This window comes from Schistocerca americana, chromosome 4 (genome assembly GCF_021461395.2).
Source record: "Schistocerca americana isolate TAMUIC-IGC-003095 chromosome 4, iqSchAmer2.1, whole genome shotgun sequence".
Classification (NCBI taxonomy): domain Eukaryota; kingdom Metazoa; phylum Arthropoda; class Insecta; order Orthoptera; family Acrididae; genus Schistocerca; species Schistocerca americana.
In genome coordinates this window covers 805925327-805947114 of record NC_060122.1, presented here as the reverse complement: position 1 = coordinate 805947114, position 21788 = coordinate 805925327, and positions in this window count along the sequence as shown.

Below are 21788 nucleotides of genomic sequence, written 5' to 3'. Positions count from 1 at the left end.
CCACGTGTCCAGCGAGTGTGACACACTTGAAGGTCAATGTACTTTAGACGTCTAGAATGGGCACAAAACATCCGATTGGCGGAAACGCACTGGGAAGGAGAAAAATACTGAAGTTTCGACGAACTTTAATACAAGGCACATTGCGATTGGTAGAGAGTCCACAAAATAAGAGGAACACTCCTATTGGTAGAAAAAGGCAGTGACATGAAGAACAAATGAACCCAGGTGGGGAGGCAGTTCGACCATGAGTAGGACAAGAGAGAAATTTTCGGCGATTCTTCTCTGAACTGGTGTCAAGTGCAGCTTAACGCTCTGTACGACGCAGAGAAGAAATTTGTGTGAACACTGCGTTCACAGCGGCTGAAACCAACTAAAATTTAGATGTAGCAACGTTTAGCCCCAACTGAGGAGACACTAACCAGCCAATTAGTTAATTGTTCTTGCGAGAACTGAGAGGGCACTATAACATTCACACTGCTCCAACCATTCGTGTGTATCTCGCCACGTACTAAGACTAGGGCTGAGTACACGTTTTATCGCATAACGAGAAACATAGGGAAAGTTTCCGCTGGAAAGTTCAGCAAAGGTTTAATCAGTTTTATAGGAATTTCAGCAGAAGAGAGCGTGCTAGCAGACGGCAGCTCATCGCAGCTTAAGGTAAATACGTGCAGAGGCGTAAACTTGATGGTTCACCAGCTTGCGTCCACTGTAAACTCGAGCGACTTTGGGTAACCTTTCAATCAATTTGTCACATAACTACCCATCCACCGTAGACTCGATTGTCATCCGAAATAGTACCGAACTTTGAACCGGAATCGGACGATTTTCGTAGCACTGACCAACATCATAATGTATGTGTAGAAACAATTTTGTAAAAAAACTTCTAATAAAACTCTAATATTGGGATTAATATTCTTTCCGAGAGTTAATATTTAATATTGGTCTGTGTAGGATTATTTCGCTCTTTGATGTTGGCGAGGGCGTTATCCTGACAACTGTTATTGTTTTGTCAAATTGAAAACGGTATAAAAGTCTGTAATTTTCGTGCTAAAGATTGTGACATTAAACATGTCATTTGAACTTACACAGTTGTTCTCAATCATAGAATAAGTAACTACGTTACAACCTGAGCAACAGCAGGGACAATTGCTTCTAAAGCTCTCCAGGTCGACTGCTGATGAAGCGATTGTTTATTGAAAACACGAAGCAACAACAACAGCTAAACCAAAACCAGGTAGATGTCATGTATTGACGGAGAAGGACTGTCGAGAAACGTTGATCGTGGTTGTAAAACTAGCGTGAAATCAGTGGAAGGAATCACTCGTGAGTTCCAGGAGCAGAATGATAGTGCATATCAAGTTACGGCATTGTCCCATTATTGTGCTTCAGAAAACGCTACAGGCCGAAGTACATAAACATATTTTACAGTTCTGTGTACTGCGTACAGTAGAGGAATACTTTGGAGACTATGACTGTATCAGCCTGACAATGCACCCTGTTCATAAAGCAGCATCTGTGAACTAGTGCTTTGTGGTCAATAATATTCCTGAAATGGGAGCAGCCTGCCCGGAGTCCTCACGTGAACCCGATGGAACACATTTGGGACGAGTCAGGACGTTGACTTGGTTCCAGACCCTAGCGTCCAACACCACTCACCACCACCTTCTCCGGTTTCGATTCTTGAGGAAGAACTGGCTGCCATTCCCCTCCACAGACATTCAGAAACCTCACTGAAAGTGTCTCCAGCAGAGCTCAAGCTCCCATAAAGGCGAAGGGTGGACACACTCCATTTGAATGTCCACTAAAAGGTGTCTGGATACTCATGATCAGGTAGTCTACAAGTCCATATCTCAGCCACAGTCAACTCTAGACTTAGGTGACAGCCTGTCAGAGTGTACCACTGAAGTACTGCAACTCAGATTATTTTCGTGCCACACGGAATGCTTTCTTACCCTGACATAAGCTGCTAGGCTACTGCCGCCAGTACTGCCTAGTTTTCTTTTCTGGTAGTACTGCCATGTCGCAAAATAAATTTGTTTTTAATTCTAAAATGGTCTACATTTCAGATGTACTGCAGCAGCTCACCTCAGTGTGCAGACTGTAATGCAAACATGTACTCCTGAACAGGGTGTAACCAAATAATACGGGCAAACTACGAGGAATTTATAGACGGCATGTTGAGGAACAAATGGAGGGTAGTAACCCATATCCGGATGCATCATTCAATGACGCTACAGAGTGACGTGAATACAGGGGCCAATGTACGCCGTTAGCCCTCGCCTTGGGCAGCACACATGGGTTTCACCACACAATGCAGGCTTCCCCAGTCGGCATTTGCGCGCCTCACGGTCATTATGCCGTGGTCGAAGGCATTTTTCTCTGCCTAAACGTTTCGACTCCTAATTCCGGAGACATCATCAGAGGCTGTAAAGAGTCAGATGGAATTTACAAACTTCAGCATGTTCAGCAAGCCGAATTACTTACTCATATCCACGGAAAGGTCCTTTTGTGTTGTTGTCAGACCGCTGCCCGAGGCCAACGAGATATACAGGTCCTGCAACGAACTTGTGACGTCACACTAGTCGCCTTGGCCGCCACACTTCGCGAACGCTAGGCTCCCTGCAGGGCCCACAGGAAATCAATATTTGATTGGAAAGGTACCCACTAAAGATCTGCATTTTGTCTTGTGTTATCGAGGACGTGCATACAATTAAAAGTGCAGTCAAAAATTACTAAACTCGTCTGCAATAGTTACTCGCTCCCCGCACGAGACGGCTGGTGGCACTCGAAAGAGCTGCAGTGTCATCTACTGTGACGTACGCGCAACAGCCTGTCTTTCTCGTGGACCTCGACCGTTGCCTAGTTCGAAGAGTCTCAGCGATGTGCGGGTCTCAGAGATTACAGTGGGGAAGACTTGGCGCTGTTAGTTTTATTTACCACTAAGACCATCTGCTTGTCTAGTTTTCCTTTCTGTTACAGTTGTTCAAGGGAGCTACAGAAAGTAGCAGTAACATCCGGCTTAAGAAACACAAGAGCAGTATTGTCGTCTTGGAAACAGAGGTAAATGGGAAGTAGGAGATCGTGGACTGGGACGAAGAAGCCAGGGAGTTCGATACTCAGATAGTATGCTTTCATCGAGATTCAATTATTAACATGTCAGCATATACTGAGAGGACATACAAAATAAAACCACAACAACAACTCAAACAGAAAGGAAGAAGGATTGTGGGCCTTAGTGCTAATTAAAGCAAATAACGGCAACTATTGCCTAGTGCAAGTACAATGTACATGTCGGCGCCACTCTGCCATCTTACCCAGAGGCCTCGTGACGTCAAGAAGCAAACGTTCGTGGACACCTGAGCTCGTCTAAGTTTGAATCTGCTTCATAGCCTCTTCTGATGCCTCCAGCGTTAAGAGACGAAGTGTTAGAGGCAGAAATATTCCCTGGATCGCGGGCTGTTGCCCATAAAACAAAGTCCAGCAACAACCTAGGTTTGTATATGTGACAACTTTACGCACTGTTGTTGTGGGAAACCTGGACGTGTCCGATGTCATCGAATACTCTGAATGATGCCTACTGCAAGGAGATCCGTTCCCGGCGTAGAAACTCACCTAAGAATCTGGCCGGCCGGAGTGGCCGTGCGGTTCTAGGCGCTACAGTCTGGAACCGCGTGACCGCTACGGTCGCAGGTTCGAATCCTGCCTCGGGCATGGATGTGTGTGATGTCCTTAGGTTAGTTAGGTTTAAGTAGTTCTAAGTTCTACGGGACTGATGACCACAGCAGTTGAGTCCCATAGTGCTCAGAGCCATCTGAACCTAAGAATCTGACTCTTAAGCTAGTGGCAGTTGTCGACACTATTAACTTCGACGCTCCGTAGTGTCCTGGAATGAGCTCCCACACATGACTTTGTGTCCTCAGCTTGTTCCTCAAGACACCATCCTCAGCCAGCGACGTGTGTTGGTATAGTTTTGTGCCTCTGTCGATAAGTCCAATGATATTGTAGCTTTAAAGTTTTTATTCGCTATAGAATATCACTGGCCTGCCGTTTGTAGAGGAGCTGTGGATACGGGAGGCTAATCGCAGATTTTCAAGATTTTTGATAATTGGTAGCCAAACATTAGTTCCAGGGATTGTGCTTGGATGTCTGTGACTAACTTCCCATAATTCCCCTCCCTCTAACCACGACAGGCTGATGCTGTAAGGCCAACAAAAATGTAGAGAAATTACATACGTGGTTTACGAAGCCCGTAGAGAGACAATATGTGCAGTGTGTTAATTGTAAATTGGCCACTATTCAGAGTGGGTTGGGGGATCGGAGAAAGCAAGCTCCCCACCTCCACATGGACTGGCACGGGCTGAGAAGCCGTGAGAGGAGAACAAGTCACTTCTGCCTCCACCAGTCTTGATATCTAAACACACAAATCTTCCTGCTTTCGCGAAATCAGAAGTAAGACACAGAAGTAAAGATCGCTTACATTTTGTAAGAGGAGTACAGCCGCCCACCATATCATCGTGGTGCGGGCGCAAAGGTACCACACTCAGTTACTCGCAAGAGCGAGATAAATCACGGGGGGTTTCCACTGCAAGCAACCCGGCAGCCTTAAAGCACCACAGGCTCTGTCCGCGAGCGGCCGTGTTCCGCTAAGTGGGGCGCCCACCGATCCGTAAGCTTCTGGAATCAGCATTCCTGGTCACCAACGGCACGGCTCGGTACCTGTCAGCTCGCGGCCGCCACGCACCTTCCTCGGCATCTACCGAAAGGCTACGGGAGAGTATTCATTACAGTTGCCAAAAATATTGTCTCCAATGAGGTCGAAGTTGTGTGGCAGTGAAGTTATCTCGTCCGGTATAAAAGGTGTAGGTGAACCAAGTCAATTGTTGAACGCTTTTACCGGCCACCCGATAATCCTTGAGTCGGATTCGATCTGTGGCTGGCTCGCTTTCATTAATCCCAGAAGCTGTGTTACTACACTATCATCGTTATTATTATAACTACTATTGTAACACTAACTCGCTTTTATGTCACTACGCAAAACTTGATAAAAAAACGGAATTTTGAAGAGAAATACGATACTTACATTCTACTTGGATACTTAGTGTCACAACAACGCTTCTAGTGAAAAAGGCAGGCACTTAGAACAAGTTTAGACAATGATGACTTGAGCTCCACAGCAAAATATTTCTGCAAGTGCCTTTCTACGGGTATATTGTTGGCATTTAGCACTGGTCTCACCGCAGAACGTCTTCTAGGTGTCCACATAATCTCACGTGTACTGGCCTACAGCAAGTGTCTCTGACACTGCTGGAGTCATTCTGCAAGTGTGTTTCTCCGTGTAGTCCCACGAGTTTTAATAAAATTGTATGCCTTTTAATGCTCTTTGTCTAAGCCACCTGCAGCCTCCTCCCTCACCCGGGCACACCATCATGACCCATTGTCAAAGCCGGTCTGGGTGACCGAGCGGTTCTAGGCGCTGCAGTGTGGAACCGCGCGATCGCTACGGTCGCTGGTTCGAATCCTGCCCCGGGCATGGATGTGTGTGATGTCCTTAGGTTAGTTAGCTTTAAGTAGTTCTAAGTTATAGGGGACTGATGACCTCAGAAGTTAAGTCCCATAGTGCTCAGAGCCATCTGAACCATTTTTTGAACCAGAGTCAAACAGAAGTTAACCTACACCAGGAATCCCTTCAATAAAAATGTATTAATAAATGGACTGTTATCCACCGAAAGAAAAATTTAATTTCAATATTGTAAACCCAACACCACCAGACTCCAAGCCGCCAACCACAGAAGAAATAAAAGAAATCATAAAAGAGCTTAAAAATAATAAAGCCCCTGGAGAGGATAATATAGTTGCTGAACTATGGAAGTACTCTAGTGACAACATGATACAGTGTTTATCAGAAATACTAAAAGAAATCTGGACAACACACAGATTACCACCAGACTGGACATCTGCATTAATACATCCACTGCATAAAAAAGGGAAGAAAACAGATCCTAGCAATTATAGGGGAATCTCCCTCTTACCAGTGACCTATAAGATCTTGTCTAAGGCGCTTTTAAAAAGAGCAGAAGAGATACTTGACAAGCAGCTAGGAGAGTATCAGGCTGGATTTAGGAAGGGAAGGTCATGTGGAGAACAAATACTAAATTTAAAGAACATAATAGAAATGAGGAAAATCAGGAACTTAAAATATGTAATTACTTTTGTGGATTTTAAAAAAGCCTATGATTCAATTGACAGAAATACACTGCTTGATATCTTAAAAGAATTGGGACTCGATGCTAAAACAACTGCAATAATTAAAGGTACTTTGACAAATACAAAATCGAAAGTAAAATTTAGGGGAGAGCTCTCAAAATCGTTTGAAATAAAGTCAGGTGTTCGACAGGGAGATGGTCTGTCACCTCTGCTTTTCAATTGTGTCTTGGAGAAGGTAGTTCGAGAATGGAGGAAGGCCATCAATACTAAAGGGATTCAACTAGGGAGAAATCCAAACAAGATCACTGTTGACCGTTTAGCCTTCGCAAATGACATGGCATTGATTACAGATTCACTAGACAATGCCCAAGAACAAATAAGAGAACTGCAAAAACAAGCAGCCAAAGTAGGACTACAAATATCCTATGAAAAAACAAAGTTTATGACAAACATCTGTGATGCTCCTCAAATTATTGCAGTTGACAACAACACAATACACAAAACAGATTCCTTTAAATACCTAGGAGAGTGGATTACATACAATGCCAAAGAAAAGATAGCTATAGAAACTAGAGTGCACAAAATGGAAAGAGTGTTTCATATGACCAAAAACGTTTATAATAAAAAGTCCTTGTCCTGGAACACGAAATTAAGACACTACCAAACAGTGGCCAGACCTGAAGCTCTCTATGCGGCAGAAACACTTAAACTAACAAGAAATGGAGATCTTGAGAAACTAGAGAAGGTCGAAAGAAGAATTTTAAGGAAAATACTGGGAGCCAAAAGAAACGATGATGCTGAACACAGGTTAAGACCAAACAGAGAGCTATATTTGAAAACGGGGAAACTAACTGATGTAATGAGGAAGAGGAGACTACAGTTTTTTGGACATATATTCAGAATGGATAACAACAGAATAACCAAGCGGATACTCACATTACTCAATAGCTACAAATCAACGCCAGCATGGTTCATAGAGACTGAATAGGACATTGAAAATGCTGGAGTTACAATAGACACAATAGAAAACAGAACACATTTCAGAAAGGCAGTTCAAAAGGCAGAATTTCAGGAGAGAAAGAAAATAACTAGACGAAAGTGGATTCAAGAAGAAAGGGAACAACACTCTAAAAGGATGAAGGAAATTTGGAAACTGAAGAAATCTAATACAATGAAGAGTAGCCAAAGTTGATTCATCGTACCCTCCAAATGGGTTATTCGAAAGAAAAAAAAATGGAATGCGGAGCGCCAAACTGAATAATAGTTGAAGTAAACATTGCAAGTAGGAATAAACTTGAGGACAGTATAAACCATCAGATCTTACTCTGCAGACTCAAGACTACAAGAAATAATTGTTACAAGTTTCAGGTTGACATGCTGCTGCATACGAAGCTCGACGAAATTTCATCCTGCGTAGGTGGGAGTTATTAAACTGTGGACCTGATTTTGCACCTACAACGACTGAGTGTCAAAAACGAGAAAAGGAGAGAACATCAATCTTTTCTCCTCCCGAAATCTGTAACTTTTTATTTCTTCATTTCCTCTTATTAATGGTCTTTCTTCATTTCGTCTGGTTAATTGTCTGTTGAAAATCATTCCAGTGGAAGTTACAATGTTTCTGCTTCTGTGCAGATGATTACAATTTCATAAAAACTGAATGGTTTATACAAGAGAAAGAGCTTCACAAATTGAGCAAGTCAGTAACGTTTTGGTCCCTCTCTGGGCCTTATGCAAGCAGTTATTCGACTTGGCACTGATTGATAGAGATGTTGGATGTCCTACAGAGCGACATCGTGCCAAATTCAGTTCAACCGGCGAGTTAGATCGTCAAAATCCCGAAATGGTTGGAGGGCCCTGCCCACAATCCTCCAAATTTCTTCATCTGGGGAGAGATCTGGCGACCATGATGGCACAAGTACAAACATGGCTACGAAGTCTTTCGCCACGTATTTCTTGAATAAAAATCTCTCGGTGTACATGCCCTGACGACGACTATGGAGATAGTGGTCGAAGGCTTTGAGTTTTATCCTGTATTGACGCGGCATGCACACCGACAGATTTTTATTCACGAGTACAAGCAGTAGAAATTCTCACCGTATGCGGACGGGCATTATCTTGCTGGAGTGTAAGCCCAGAATGGCTTGAAATGGGGACCAAGGGAAACGGGGCATAGAATGTCGTCGACGTACCGCTGTGCTGTAAGCGTGCAGCGGATGACAACCAAAGAGATCTTGCTATGAAAAAGAAATGACACCCCATGCGAGGTCGGGACGCATGGCGGGCGACAGATTAGGAGCCCACAGCTGTCCCGGACTTATCCAGGTACGACTTCTCTGGTCATCGGGGAGCCATTCGAAGCGGGACTCATCACTGAAGACAGTTCTACTCCAGTCAACGAGATTTCACTCCTACTGGTGTGATTTTACTCGGCAGACCTCACGAGCTGAAGGACAAGGAACGTCGAGTACTACAGGTGTGGTGTCACCGCCAGACACCACACTTGCTAGGTGGTAGCCTTTAAATCGGCCACGGTCCGCTAGTATACGTCGGACCCGCGTGTCGCCACTATCAGTGATTGCAGACCGAGCGCCGCCACATGGCAGGTCTACAGAGACTTCCTAGCACTCGCCCCAGTTGTACAGCCGACTTTGCTAGCGATGAATCACTGACAAATTACGCTCTCATTTGCCGAGACGATAGTTAGCATAGCCTTCAGCTACGTCATTTGCTACGACCTACCAAGGCGCCATTATCATTTGCTATTTATCTTATGATGCATGTACCGTCAGACCGATGTTCACCAATTATGGATTTAAGTTAAGTATTCCCGCAGCTACGTTCGTTCTTTGCTACTATAAAGACCTTGTCATTTTCCAGACCGCACGCCATCCTGCGTGAGCTTCAACGCGTGCATTTCGGCCTCCCGTCCTAGTGGATTGGCTGTCTTGCCAGTCCACAAAAGCAGCTAGTCATTGAATCAAAGACCATGAAAAGAGAAGGAGGAGTCACTCGCGAATTTCAAAGTGCGTGAGCTTAAACGCGTGCCCTTCGGCCTCCCATCCTAGTGGATTGGCTGTCTTGCCAGTCCACAAAAGCAGGTAGTCGTTGAATCAAAGACCATGAAAAGAGAAGAAGGAGTCACTCGCGAATTTCAAAGTGCATGAGCTTAAACGCGTGCCCTTCGGCCTCCCGTCCTAGTGGATTGGCTGTCTTGCCAGTCCACAAAAGCAGGTAGTCGTTGAATCAAAGACCATGAAAAGAGAAGAAGGAGTCACTCGCGAATTTCAAAGTGCGTGAGCTTAAACGCGTGCCCTTCGGCCTCCCATCCTAGTGGATTGGCTGTCTTGCCAGTCCACAAAAGCAGGTAGTCGTTGAATCAAAGACCATGAAAAGAGAAGAAGGAGTCACTCGCGAATTTCAAAGTGCGTGAGCTTAAACGGGTGCCCTTCGGCCTCCCGTCCTAGTGGATTGGCTGTCTTGCCAGTCCACAAAAGCAGGTAGTCGTTGAATCAAAGACCATGAAAAGAGAAGGAGGAGTCACTCGCGAATTTCAAAGTGCGTGAGCTTAAACGCGTGCCCTTCGGCCTCCCATCCTGGTGGATTGGCTGTCTTGCCAGTCCACAAAAGCAGGTAGTCGTTGAATCAAAGACCATGAAAAGAGAAGAAGAAGTCCCTCGCGAATTTCAAAGTGCGTGAGCTTAAACGCGTGCCCTTCGGCCTCCGGTCCTAGTGGATTGGCTGTCTTCCCAGTCCACAAAAGCACGTAGCCGTTGAATCAAAGACCATGAAAAGAGAAGAAGGAGTCACACGCGTATTTCAAAGTGCGTGCGCTTAAACGCGTGCCCTTCGGCCTCCCATCCTAGTGGATTGGCTGTCTTGCCAGTCCACAAAAGCAGCTAGTCGTTGAATCAAAGACCATGAAAGGAGAAGGAGGAGTCACTCGCGAATTTCAAAGTGCGTGAGCTTAAACGCGTGCCCTTCGGCCTCCCGTCCTAGTGGATTGGCTGTCTTGCCAGTCCACAAAAGCAGGTAGTCGTTGAATCAAAGACCATGAAAAGAGAAGAAGGAGTCACCCGCGAATTTCAAAGTGCGTGAGCTTAAACGCGTGCCCTTCGGCCTCCCATCCTAGTGGATTGGCTGTCTTGCCAGTCCACAAAAGCAGGTAGTCGTTGAATCAAAGACCATGAAAAGAGAAGAAGGAGTCACTCGCGAATTTCAAAGTGCGTGAGCTTAAACGCGTGCCCTTCGGCCTCCCGTCCTAGTGGATTGGCTGTCTTGCCAGTCCACAAAAGCAGGTAGTCGTTGAATCAAAGACCATGAAAAGAGAAGAAGGAGTCACTCGCTAATTTCAAAGTGCGTGAGCTTAAACACGTGCCCTTCGGCCTCCCATCCTAGTGGATTGGCTGTCTTGCCAGTCCACAAAAGCAGGTAGTCGTTGAATCAAAGACCATGAAAAGAGAAGTAGGAGTCACTCGCGAATTTCAAAGTGCGTGAGCTTAAACGCGTGCCCTTCGGCCTCCCATCCTAGTGGATTGGCTGTCTTGCCAGTCCACAAAAGCAGGTAGTCGTTGAATCAAAGACCATGAAAAGAGAAGGAGGAGTCACTCGCGAATTTCAAAGTGCGTGAGCTTAAACGCGTGCCCTTTGGCCTCCCATCCTGGTGGATTGGCTGTCTTGCCAGTCCACAAAAGCAGGTAGTCGTTGAATCAAAGACCATGAAAAGAGAAGAAGGAGTCACTCGCGAATTTCAAAGTGCGTGCGCTTAAACGCGTGGCCCTCGGCCTCCCATCCTAGTGGATTGGCTGTCTTGCCAGTCACACAAAAGCAGGTAGTCGTTGAATCAAAGACCATGAAAAGAGAAGAAGGAGTCACTCGCGAATTTCAAAGTGTGTGAGCTTAAACGCGTGCCCTTCGGCCTCCCGTCCTAGTGGATTGGCTGTCTTGCCAGTCCACAAAAGCAGGTAGTCGTTGAATCAAAGACCATGAAAAGAAAAGAATGAGTCACTCGCGAATTTCAAAGTGCGTGAGCTTAAACGCGTGCTCTTCGGCCTCCCGTCCTAGTGGATTGCCTGTCTTGCCAGTCCACAAAAGCAGGTAGTTGTTGAATTAAAGACCATGAAAAGAGAAGAAGGAGTCACTCGCGAATTTCAAAGTGTGTGAGCTTAAACGCGTGCCCTTCGGCCTCCCGTCCTAGTGGATTGGCTGTCTTGCCAGTCCACAAAAGCAGGTAGTCGTTGAATCAAAGACCAAGAAAAGAGAAGAAGAAGTCACTCGCGAATTTCAAAGTGCGTGAGCTTAAACGCGTGCCCTTCGGCCTCCCGTCCTAGTGGATTGGCTGTCTTTCCAGTCCACAAAAGCAGGTAGTCGTTGAATCAAAGACCATGAAAAGAGAAGAAGGAGTCACTCGCGAATTTCAAAGTGCGTGAGCTTAAACGCTTGCCCTTCGGCCTCCCGTCCTAGTGGATTGGCTGTCTTGCCAGTCCACAAAAGCAGGTAGTCGTTGAATCAAAGACCAAGTGCGTGAGCTTAAACGCGTGCCCTTCAGCCTCCCGTCCTAGTGGATTGGCTGTCTTGCCAGTCCACAAAAGCGGGTAGTCGAATCAAAGACCATGAAAAGAGAAGAAGGAGTCACTCGCGAATTTCAAAGTGCGTGGGCTTAAACGCGTGCCCTTCGGCCTCCCGTCCTAGTGGATTGGCTGTCTTGCCAGTCCACAAAAGCAGGTAGTCGTTGAATTAAAGACCATGAAAAGAGAAGGAGGAGTCACTCGCGAATTTCAAAGTGAGTGAGCTTAAACGCGTGCCCCTCGGCCTCCCATCCTAGTGGATTGGCTGTCTTGCCAGTCCACAGAAGCAGGTAGTAGTTGAATCAAAGACCATGAAAAGAGAAGAAGGAGTCACTCGCGAATTTCAAAGTGTTTGAGCTTAAACGCGTGCCCTTCGGCCTCCAGTCCTAGTGGATTGGCTGTCTTGCCAGTACACAAAAGCAGGTAGTCGTTGAATCAAAGACCATGAAAAGAGAAGTAGGAGTCACTCGCGAATTTCAAAGTGCGTGAGCTTAAACGCGTGCCCTTCGGCCTCCCATCCTAGTGGATTGGCTGTCTTGCCAGTCCACAAAAGCAGGTAGTCGTTGAATCAAAGACCATGAAAAGAGAAGGAGGAGTCACTCGCGAATTTCAAAGTGCGTGAGCTTAAACGCGTGCCCTTTGGCCTCCCATCCTGGTGGATTGGCTGTCTTGCCAGTCCACAAAAGCAGGTAGTCGTTGAATCAAAGACCATGAAAAGAGAAGAAGGAGTCACTCGCGAATTTCAAAGTGCGTGCGCTTAAACGCGTGGCCCTCGGCCTCCCATCCTAGTGGATTGGCTGTCTTGCCAGTCACACAAAAGCAGGTAGTCGTTGAATCAAAGACCATGAAAAGAGAAGAAGGAGTCACTCGCGAATTTCAAAGTGTGTGAGCTTAAACGCGTGCCCTTCGGCCTCCCGTCCTAGTGGATTGGCTGTCTTGCCAGTCCACAAAAGCAGGTAGTCGTTGAATCAAAGACCATGAAAAGAAAAGAATGAGTCACTCGCGAATTTCAAAGTGCGTGAGCTTAAACGCGTGCTCTTCGGCCTCCCGTCCTAGTGGATTGCCTGTCTTGCCAGTCCACAAAAGCAGGTAGTTGTTGAATTAAAGACCATGAAAAGAGAAGAAGGAGTCACTCGCGAATTTCAAAGTGTGTGAGCTTAAACGCGTGCCCTTCGGCCTCCCGTCCTAGTGGATTGGCTGTCTTGCCAGTCCACAAAAGCAGGTAGTCGTTGAATCAAAGACCAAGAAAAGAGAAGAAGAAGTCACTCGCGAATTTCAAAGTGCGTGAGCTTAAACGCGTGCCCTTCGGCCTCCCGTCCTAGTGGATTGGCTGTCTTTCCAGTCCACAAAAGCAGGTAGTCGTTGAATCAAAGACCATGAAAAGAGAAGAAGGAGTCACTCGCGAATTTCAAAGTGCGTGAGCTTAAACGCTTGCCCTTCGGCCTCCCGTCCTAGTGGATTGGCTGTCTTGCCAGTCCACAAAAGCAGGTAGTCGTTGAATCAAAGACCAAGTGCGTGAGCTTAAACGCGTGCCCTTCAGCCTCCCGTCCTAGTGGATTGGCTGTCTTGCCAGTCCACAAAAGCGGGTAGTCGAATCAAAGACCATGAAAAGAGAAGAAGGAGTCACTCGCGAATTTCAAAGTGCGTGGGCTTAAACGCGTGCCCTTCGGCCTCCCGTCCTAGTGGATTGGCTGTCTTGCCAGTCCACAAAAGCAGGTAGTCGTTGAATTAAAGACCATGAAAAGAGAAGGAGGAGTCACTCGCGAATTTCAAAGTGAGTGAGCTTAAACGCGTGCCCCTCGGCCTCCCATCCTAGTGGATTGGCTGTCTTGCCAGTCCACAGAAGCAGGTAGTAGTTGAATCAAAGACCATGAAAAGAGAAGAAGGAGTCACTCGCGAATTTCAAAGTGTTTGAGCTTAAACGCGTGCCCTTCGGCCTCCAGTCCTAGTGGATTGGCTGTCTTGCCAGTACACAAAAGCAGGTAGTCGTTGAATCAAAGACCATGAAAAGAGAAGAAGGAGTCACTCGCGAATTTCAAAGTGCGTGAGCTTAAACGCGTGCCCTTCGGCCTCCCGTCCTAGTGGATTGGCTGTCTTGCCAGTCCACAAAAGCAGGTAGTCGTTGAATCAAAGATCATGAAAAGAGAAGAAGGAGTCACTCGCGAATTTCAAAGTGCGTGAGCTTAAACGCGTGCCCTTCGGCCTCCCGTCCTAGTGGATTGGCTGTCTTGCCAGTACACAAAAGCAGGTAGTCGTTGAATCAAAGACCAAGTGCGTGAGCTTAAACGCGTGCCCTTCGGCCTCCCGTCCTAGTGGATTGGCTGTCTTGCCAGTCCACAGAAGCAGGTAGTCGTTGAATCAAAGACCATGAAAAGAGAAGAAGGAGCCACTCGCGAATTTCAAAGTGCGTGAGCTTAAACGCGTGCCCTTCGGCCTCCCATCCTAGTGGATTGGCTGTCTTGCCAGTCCACAAAAGCAGGTAGTTGTTGAATCAAAGACCATGAAAAGAGATGGAGGAGTCACTCGCGAATTTCAAAGTGAGTGAGCTTAAACGCGTGCCCCTCGGCCTCCCATCCTAGTGGATTGGCTGTCTTGCCAGTCCACAAAAGCAGGTAGTCGTTGAATCAAAGACCATGAAAAGAGAAGAAGGAGTCACTCGCGAATTTCAAAGTGTGTGAGCATAAACGCGTGCCCTTCGGCCTCCCGTCCTAGTGGATTGGCTGTCTTGCCAGTCCACAAAAGCAGGTAGTCGTTGAATCAAAGACCAAATGCGTGAGCTTAAACGCGTGCCCTTCGGCCTCCCGTCCTAGTGGATTGGCTGTCTTGCCAGTCCACAAAAGCAGGTAGTCGTTGAATCAAAGACCATGAAAAGAGAAGAAGGAGTCGCTCGCGAATTTCAAAGTGCGTGAGCTTAAACGCGTGCCCTTCGGCCTCCCGTCCTAGTGGATTGGCTGTCTTGCCAGTCCACAAAAGCAGGTAGTCGTTGAATCAAAGACCAAGTGCGTGAGCTTAAACGCGTGCCCTTCGGCCTCCCATCCTGGTGGATTGGCTGTCTTGCCAGTCCACAAAAGCAGGTAGTCGTTGAATCAGAGACCATGAAAAGAGAAGAAGGAGTCACTCGCGAATTTCAAAGTGTGTGAGCTTAAACGCGTGCCCTTCGGCCTCCAGTCCTAGTGGATTGGCTGTCTTGCCAGTCCACAAAAGCAGGTAGTCGTTGAATCAAAGACCATGAAAAGAGAAGGAGTAGTCACTCGCGAATTTCAAAGTGAGTGAGCTTAAACGCGTGCCCCTTGGCCTCCCATCCTAGTGGATTGGCTGTCTTGCCAGTCCACAAAGCAGGTAGTTGTTGAATCAAAGACCATGAAAAGAGAAGAAGGAGTCACTCGCGAATTTCAAAGTGCGTGTGCTTAAACACGTGCCCTTCGGCCTCCCGTCCTAGTGGATTGGCTGTCTTGCCAGTCCACAAAAGCAGGTAGTCGTTGAATCAAAGACCAAGTGCGTGAGCTTAAACGCGTGCCCTTCGGCCTCCCGTCCTAGTGGATTGACTGTCTTGCCAGTCCACAAAAGCAGGTAGTCGTTGAATCAAAGACCATGAAAAGAGAAGAAGGAGTTTTTCGCGAATTTCAAAGTGTCTGAGCTTAAACGCGTGCCCTTCAGCCTCCAGTCCTAGTGGATTGGCTGTCTTGCCAGTACACAAAAGCAGGTAGTCGTTGAATCAAAGACCATGAAAAGAGAAGAAGGAGTCACTCGCGAATTTCAAAGTGTGTGAGCTTAAACGCGTGCCCTTCGGCCTCCCGTCCTAGTGGATTGGCTGTCTTGCCAGTCCACAAAAGCAGGTAGTCGTTGAATCAAAGACCATGAAAAGAGAAGAAGGAGTCACTCGCGAATTTCAAAGTGCGTGAGCTTAAACGCGTGCCCTTCGGCCTCCCGTCCTAGTGGATTGGCTGTCTTGCCAGTCCACAAAAGCAGGTAGTCGTTGAATCAAAGACCATGAAAAGAGAAGAAGGAGTCACTCGCGAATTTCAAAGTGCGTGAGCTTAAACGCTTGCCCTTCGGCCTCCCGTCCTAGTGGATTGGCTGTCTTGCCAGTCCACAAAAGCAGGTAGTCGTTGAATCAAAGACCAAGTGCGTGAGCTTAAACGCGTGCCCTTCAGCCTCCCGTCCTAGTGGATTGGCTGTCTTGCCAGTCCACAAAAGCGGGTAGTCGAATCAAAAACCATGAAAAGAGAAGAAGGAGTCACTCGCGAATTTCAAAGTGCGTGGGCTTAAACACGTGCCCTTCGGCCTCCCGTCCTAGTGGATTGGCTGTCTTGCCAGTCCACAAAAGCAGGTAGTCGTTGAATCAAAGACCATGAAAAGAGAAGGAGGAGTCACTCGCGAATTTCAAAGTGAGTGACCTTAAACGCGTGCCCCTCGGCCTCCCATCCTAGTGGATTGGCTGTCTTGCCAGTCCACAGAAGCAGGTAGTAGTTGAATCAAAGACCATGAAAAGAGAAGAAGGAGTCACTCGCGAATTTCAAAGTGTGTGAGCTTAAACGCGTGCGCTTCGGCCTCCAGTCCTAGTGGATTGGCTGTCTTGCCAGTACACAAAAGCAGGTAGTCGTTGAATCAAAGACCATGAAAAGAGAAGGAGGAGTCACTCGCGAATTTCAAAGTGCGTGAGCTTAAACGCGTGCCCTTCGGCCTCCCGTCCTAGTGGATTGGCTGTCTTGCCAGTCCACAAAAGCAGGTAGTCGTTGAATCAAAGATCATGAAAAGAGAAGAAGGAGTCACTCGCGAATTTCAAAGTGCGTGAGCTTAAACGCGTGCCCTTCGGCCTCCCGTCCTAGTGGATTGGCTGTCTTGCCAGTACACAAAAGCAGGTAGTCGTTGAATCAAAGACCAAGTGCGTGAGCTTAAACGCGTCCCCTTCGGCCTCCCGTCCTAGTGGATTGGCTGTCTTGCCAGTCCACAAAAGCAGGTAGTCGTTGAATCAAAGACCATGAAAAGAGAAGAAGGAGTCACTCGCGAATTTCAAAGTGCGTGAGCTTAAACGCGTGCCCTTCGGCCTCCCATCCTAGTGGATTGGCTGTCTTGCCAGTCCACAAAAGCAGGTAGTTGTTGAATCAAAGACCATGAAAAGAGAAGGAGGAGTCACTCGCGAATTTCAAAGTGAGTGAGCTTAAACGCGTGCCCCTCGGCCTCCCATCCTAGTGGATTGGCTGTCTTGCCAGTCCACAAAAGCAGGTAGTCGTTGAATCAAAGACCATGAAAAGAGAAGAAGGAGTCACTCGCGAATTTCAAAGTGTGTGAGCTTAAACGCGTGCCCTTCGGCCTCCCGTCCTAGTGGATTGGCTGTCTTGCCAGTCCACAAAAGCAGGTAGTCGTTGAATCAAAGACCAAGTGCGTGAGCTTAAACGCGTGCCCTTCGGCCTCCCATCCTAGTGGATTGGCTGTCTTGCCAGTCCACAAAAGCAGGTAGTCGTTGAATCAAAGACCATGAAAAGAGAAGAAGAAGTCGCTCGCGAATTTCAAAGTGCGTGAGCTTAAACGCGTGCCCTTTGGCCTCCCGTCCTAGTGGATTGGCTGTCTTGCCAGTCCACAAAAGCAGGTAGTCGTTGAATCAAAGACCAAGTGCGTGAGCTTAAACGCGTGCCCTTCGGCCTCCCATCCTGGTGGATTGGCTGTCTTGCCAGTCCACAAAAGCAGGTAGTCGTTGAATCAAAGACCATGAAAAGAGAAGAAGGAGTCACTCGCGAATTTCAAAGTGTGTGAGCTTAAACGCGTGCCCTTCGGCCTCCAGTCCTAGTGGATTGGCTGTCTTGCCAGTCCACAAAAGCAGGTAGTCGTTGAATCAAAGACCATGAAAAGAGAAGAAGGAGTCACTCGCGAATTTCAAAGTGTGTGAGCTTAAACGCGTGCCCTTCGGCCTCCCATCCTGGTGGATTGGCTGTCTTGCCAGTCCACAAAAGCAGGTAGTCATTGAATCAAAGACCATGAAAAGAGAAGAAGGAGTCACTCGCGAATTTCAAAGTGCGTGAGCTTAAACGCGTGCACTTCGGCCTCCCGTCCTAGTGGATTGGCTGTCTTGCCAGTCCACAAAAGCAGGTAGTCGTTGAATCAAAGACCATGAAAAGAGAAGGAGGAGTCACTCGCGAATTTCAAAGTGCGTGAGCTTAAACGCATGCCCCTCGGCCTCCCATCCTAGTGGATTGGCTGTCTTGCCAGTCCACAACAGCAGGTAGTCGTTGAATCAAAGACCATGAAAAGAGAAGAAGGAGTCACTCGCGAAATTCAAAGTGCGTGAGCTTAAACGCGTGCCCTTCGGCCTCCCGTCCTAGTGGATTGGCTGTCTTGCCAGTCCACAATAGCAGGTAGTCGTTGAATCAAAGAACAAGTGCGTGAGCTTAAACGCGTGCCCTTCGGCCTCCCATCCTGGTGGATTGGCTGTCTTGCCAGTCCACAAAAGCAGGTAGTCGTCGAATCAAAGACCATGAAAAGAGAAGAAGGAGTCACTCGCGAATTTCAAAGTGCGTGAGCTTAAACGCGTGCCCTTCGGCCTCCCGTCCCAGTGGATTGGCTGTCTTGCCAGTCCACAAAAGCAGGTAGTCGTTGAATCAAGGACCATGAAAAGAGAAGGAGGAGTCACTCGCGAATTTCAAAGTGAGTGAGCTTAAACGAGTGCCCCTTGGCCTCCCATCCTAGTGGATTGGCTGTCTTGCCAGTCCACAAAGCAGGTAGTCGTTGAATCAAAGACCATGAAAAGAGAAGAAGGAGTCACTCGCGAATTTCAAAGTGCGTGTGCTTAAACACGTGCCCTTCGGCCTCCCGTCCTAGTGGATTGGCTGTCTTGCCAGTCCACAAAAGCAGGTAGTCGTTGAATCAAAGACCAAGTGCGTGAGCTTAAACGCGTGCCCTTCGGCCTCCCGTCCTAGTGGATTGGCTGTCTTGCCAGTCCACAAAAGCAGGTAGTCGTTGAATCAAAGACCATGAAAAGAGAGGAGGGAGTCACTCGCGAATTTCAAAGTGCGTGAGCTTAAACGCGTGCCCTTCGGCCTCCCGTCCTAGTGGATTGGCTGTCTTGCCAGTCCACAAAAGCAGGTAGTCGTTGAATCAAAGACCAAGTGCGTGGGCTTAAACGGGTGCCCTTCGGCCTCCCATCCTGGTGGATTGGCTGTCTTGCCAGTCCGCAAAAGCAGGTAGTCGTTGAATCAAAGACCATGAAAAGAGAAGAAGGAGTCACTCGCGAATTTCAAAGTGTGTGAGCTTAAACGCGTGCCCTTCGGCCTCCAGTCCTAGTGGATTGGCTGTCTTGCCAGTCCACAAAAGCAGGTAGTCGTTGAATCAAAGACCATGAAAAGAGAAGAAGGAGTCACTCACGAATTTCAAAGTGTGTGAGCTGAAACGCGTGCCCTTCGGCCTCCCATCCTGGTGGATTGGCTGTCTTGCCAGTCCACAAAAGCAGGTAGTCATTGAATCAAAGACCATGAAAAGAGAAGAAGGAGTCACTCGCGAATTTCAAAGTGTGTGAGCTTAAACGCGTGCCCTTCGGCCTCCCGTCCTAGTGGATTGGCTGTCTTGCCAGTCCACAAAAGCAGGTAGTCGTTGAATCAAAGACCATGAAAAGAGAAGGAGGAGTCACTCGCGAATTTCAAAGTGGGTGAGCTTAAACGCGTGCCCCACGGCCTCCCATCCTAGTGGATTGGCTGTCTTGCCAGTCCACAAAAGCAGGTAGTCGTTGAATCAAAGACCATGAAAAGAGAAGAAGGAGTCACTCGCGAATTTCAAAGTGCGTGAGCTTAAACGCGTGCCCTTCGGCCTCCCGTCCTAGTGGATTGGCTGTCTTGCCAGTCCACAAAAGCAGCTAGTCGTTGAATCAAAGACCATGAAAAGAAAAGAAGGAGTCACTCGAGAATTTCAAAGTGTGTGAGCTTAAACGCGTGCCCTTCGGCCTCCAGTCCTAGTGGATTGGCTGTCTTGCCAGTACACAAAAGCAGGTAGTCGTTGAATCAAAGACCATGAAAAGAGAAGAAGGAGTCACTCGCGAATTTCAAAGTGCGTGAGCTTAAACGCGTGCCCTTCGGCCTCCCGTCCTAGTGGATTGGCTGTCTTGCCAGTCCACAAAAGCAGGTAGTCGTTGAATCAAAGACCATGAAAAGAGAAGGAGGAGTCACTCGCGAATTTCAAAGTGGGTGAGCTTAAACGCGTGCCCCACGGCCTCCCATCCTAGTGGATTGGCTGTCTTGCCAGTCCACAAAAGCAGGTAGTCGTTGAATCAAAGACCATGAAAAGAGAAGAAGGAGTCACTCGCGAATTTCAAAGTGCGTGAGCTTAAACGCGTGCCCTTCGGCCTCCCGTCCTAGTGGATTGGCTGTCTTGCCAGTCCACAAAAGCAGGTAGTCGTTGAATCAAAGACCATGAAAAGAGAAGAAGGAGTCACTCGCGAATTTCAAAGTGCGTGTACTTAAACGCGTGCCCTTCGGCCTCCCGTCTTAGTGGATTGGCTGTCTTTCCAGTCCACAAAAGCAGGTAGTCGTTGAATCAAAGACCATGAAAAGAGAAGGAGGAGTCACTCGCGAATTTCAAAGTGAGTGAGCTTAAACGCGTGCCCCTCGGCCTCCCATCCTAGTGGATTGGCTGTCTTGCCAGTCCACAAAGCAGGAAGTCGTTGAATCAAAGACCATGAAAAGAGAAGAAGGAGTCACTCGCGAATTTCAAAGTGTGTGAGCTTAAACGCGTGCCCTTCGGCCTCCAGTCCTAGTGGATTGGCTGTCTTGCCAGTACACAAAAGCAGGTAGTCGTTGAATCAAAGACCATGAAAAGATAAGAAGGAGTCACTCGCGAATTTCAAAGTGCGTGAGCTTAAACGCGTGCCCTTCGGCCTCCCGTCCTAGTGGATTGGCTGTCTTGCCAGTCCACAAAAGCAGGTAGTCGTTCAATCAAAGACCATGGAAAGAGAAGAAGGAGTCACTCGCGAATTTCAAAGTGCGTGAGCTTAAACGCGTGCCCTTCGGCCTCCCGTCCCAGTGGATTGGCTGTCTTGCCAGTCCACAAAAGTAGGTAGTTGTTGAATAGAGGACCATGAAAAGAGAAGAAGGAGTCACTCGCGAATTTCAAAGCGCGTGAGCTTAAACGCGTGCCCTTCGGCCTCCCGTCCTAGTGGATTGGCTGTGTTGCCAGTCCACTAAAGCAGGTAGTCGTTGAATCAATGACCATGAAAAGAGAAGAAGGAGTCACTCGCGAATTTCAAAGTGCGTGAGCTTAAACGCGTGCCCTTCGGCCTCCCGTCCTAGTGGATTGCCTGTCTTGCCAGTCCACAAAAGCAGGTAGTCGTTGAATCAAAGACCATGAAAAGAGAAGAAGGAGTCACTCGCGAATTTCAAAGTGCGTGAGCTTAAACGCGTGCCCTTCGGCCTCCCGTCCTAGTGGATTGGCTGTCTTGCCAGTCCACAAAAGCAGGTAGTCGTTGAATCAAAGACCATGAAAAGAGAAGAAGGAGTCACTCGCGAATTTCAAAGTGCGTGAGCTTAAACGCATGCCCTTCGGCCTCCCGTCCTAGTGGATTGGCTGTCTTGCCAGTCCACAAAAGCAGGTAGTCGTTGAATCAAAGACCAAGTGCGTGAGCTTAAACGCGTGCCATTCGGCCTCCCGTCCTAGTGGATTGGCTGTCTTGCCAGTCCACAAAAGCAGGTAGTCGTTGAATCAAAGACCATGAAAAGAGAAGAAGGAGTCACTCGCGAATTTCAAAGTGCGTGAGCTTAAACGCGTGCCCTTCGGCCTCCCGTCCTAGTGGATTGGCTGTCTTGCCAGTCCACAAAAGCAGGTAGTCGTTGAATCAAAGACCATGAAAAGAGAAGGAGGAGTCACTCGCGAATTTCAAAGTGCGTGAGCTTAAACGCATGCCCTTCGGCCTCCCGTCCTAGTGGATTGGCTGTCTTGCCAGTCCACAAAAGCAGGTAGTCGTTGAATCAAAGACCAAGTGCGTGAGCTTAAACGCGTGCCATTCGGCCTCCCGTCCTAGTGGATTGGCTGTCTTGCCAG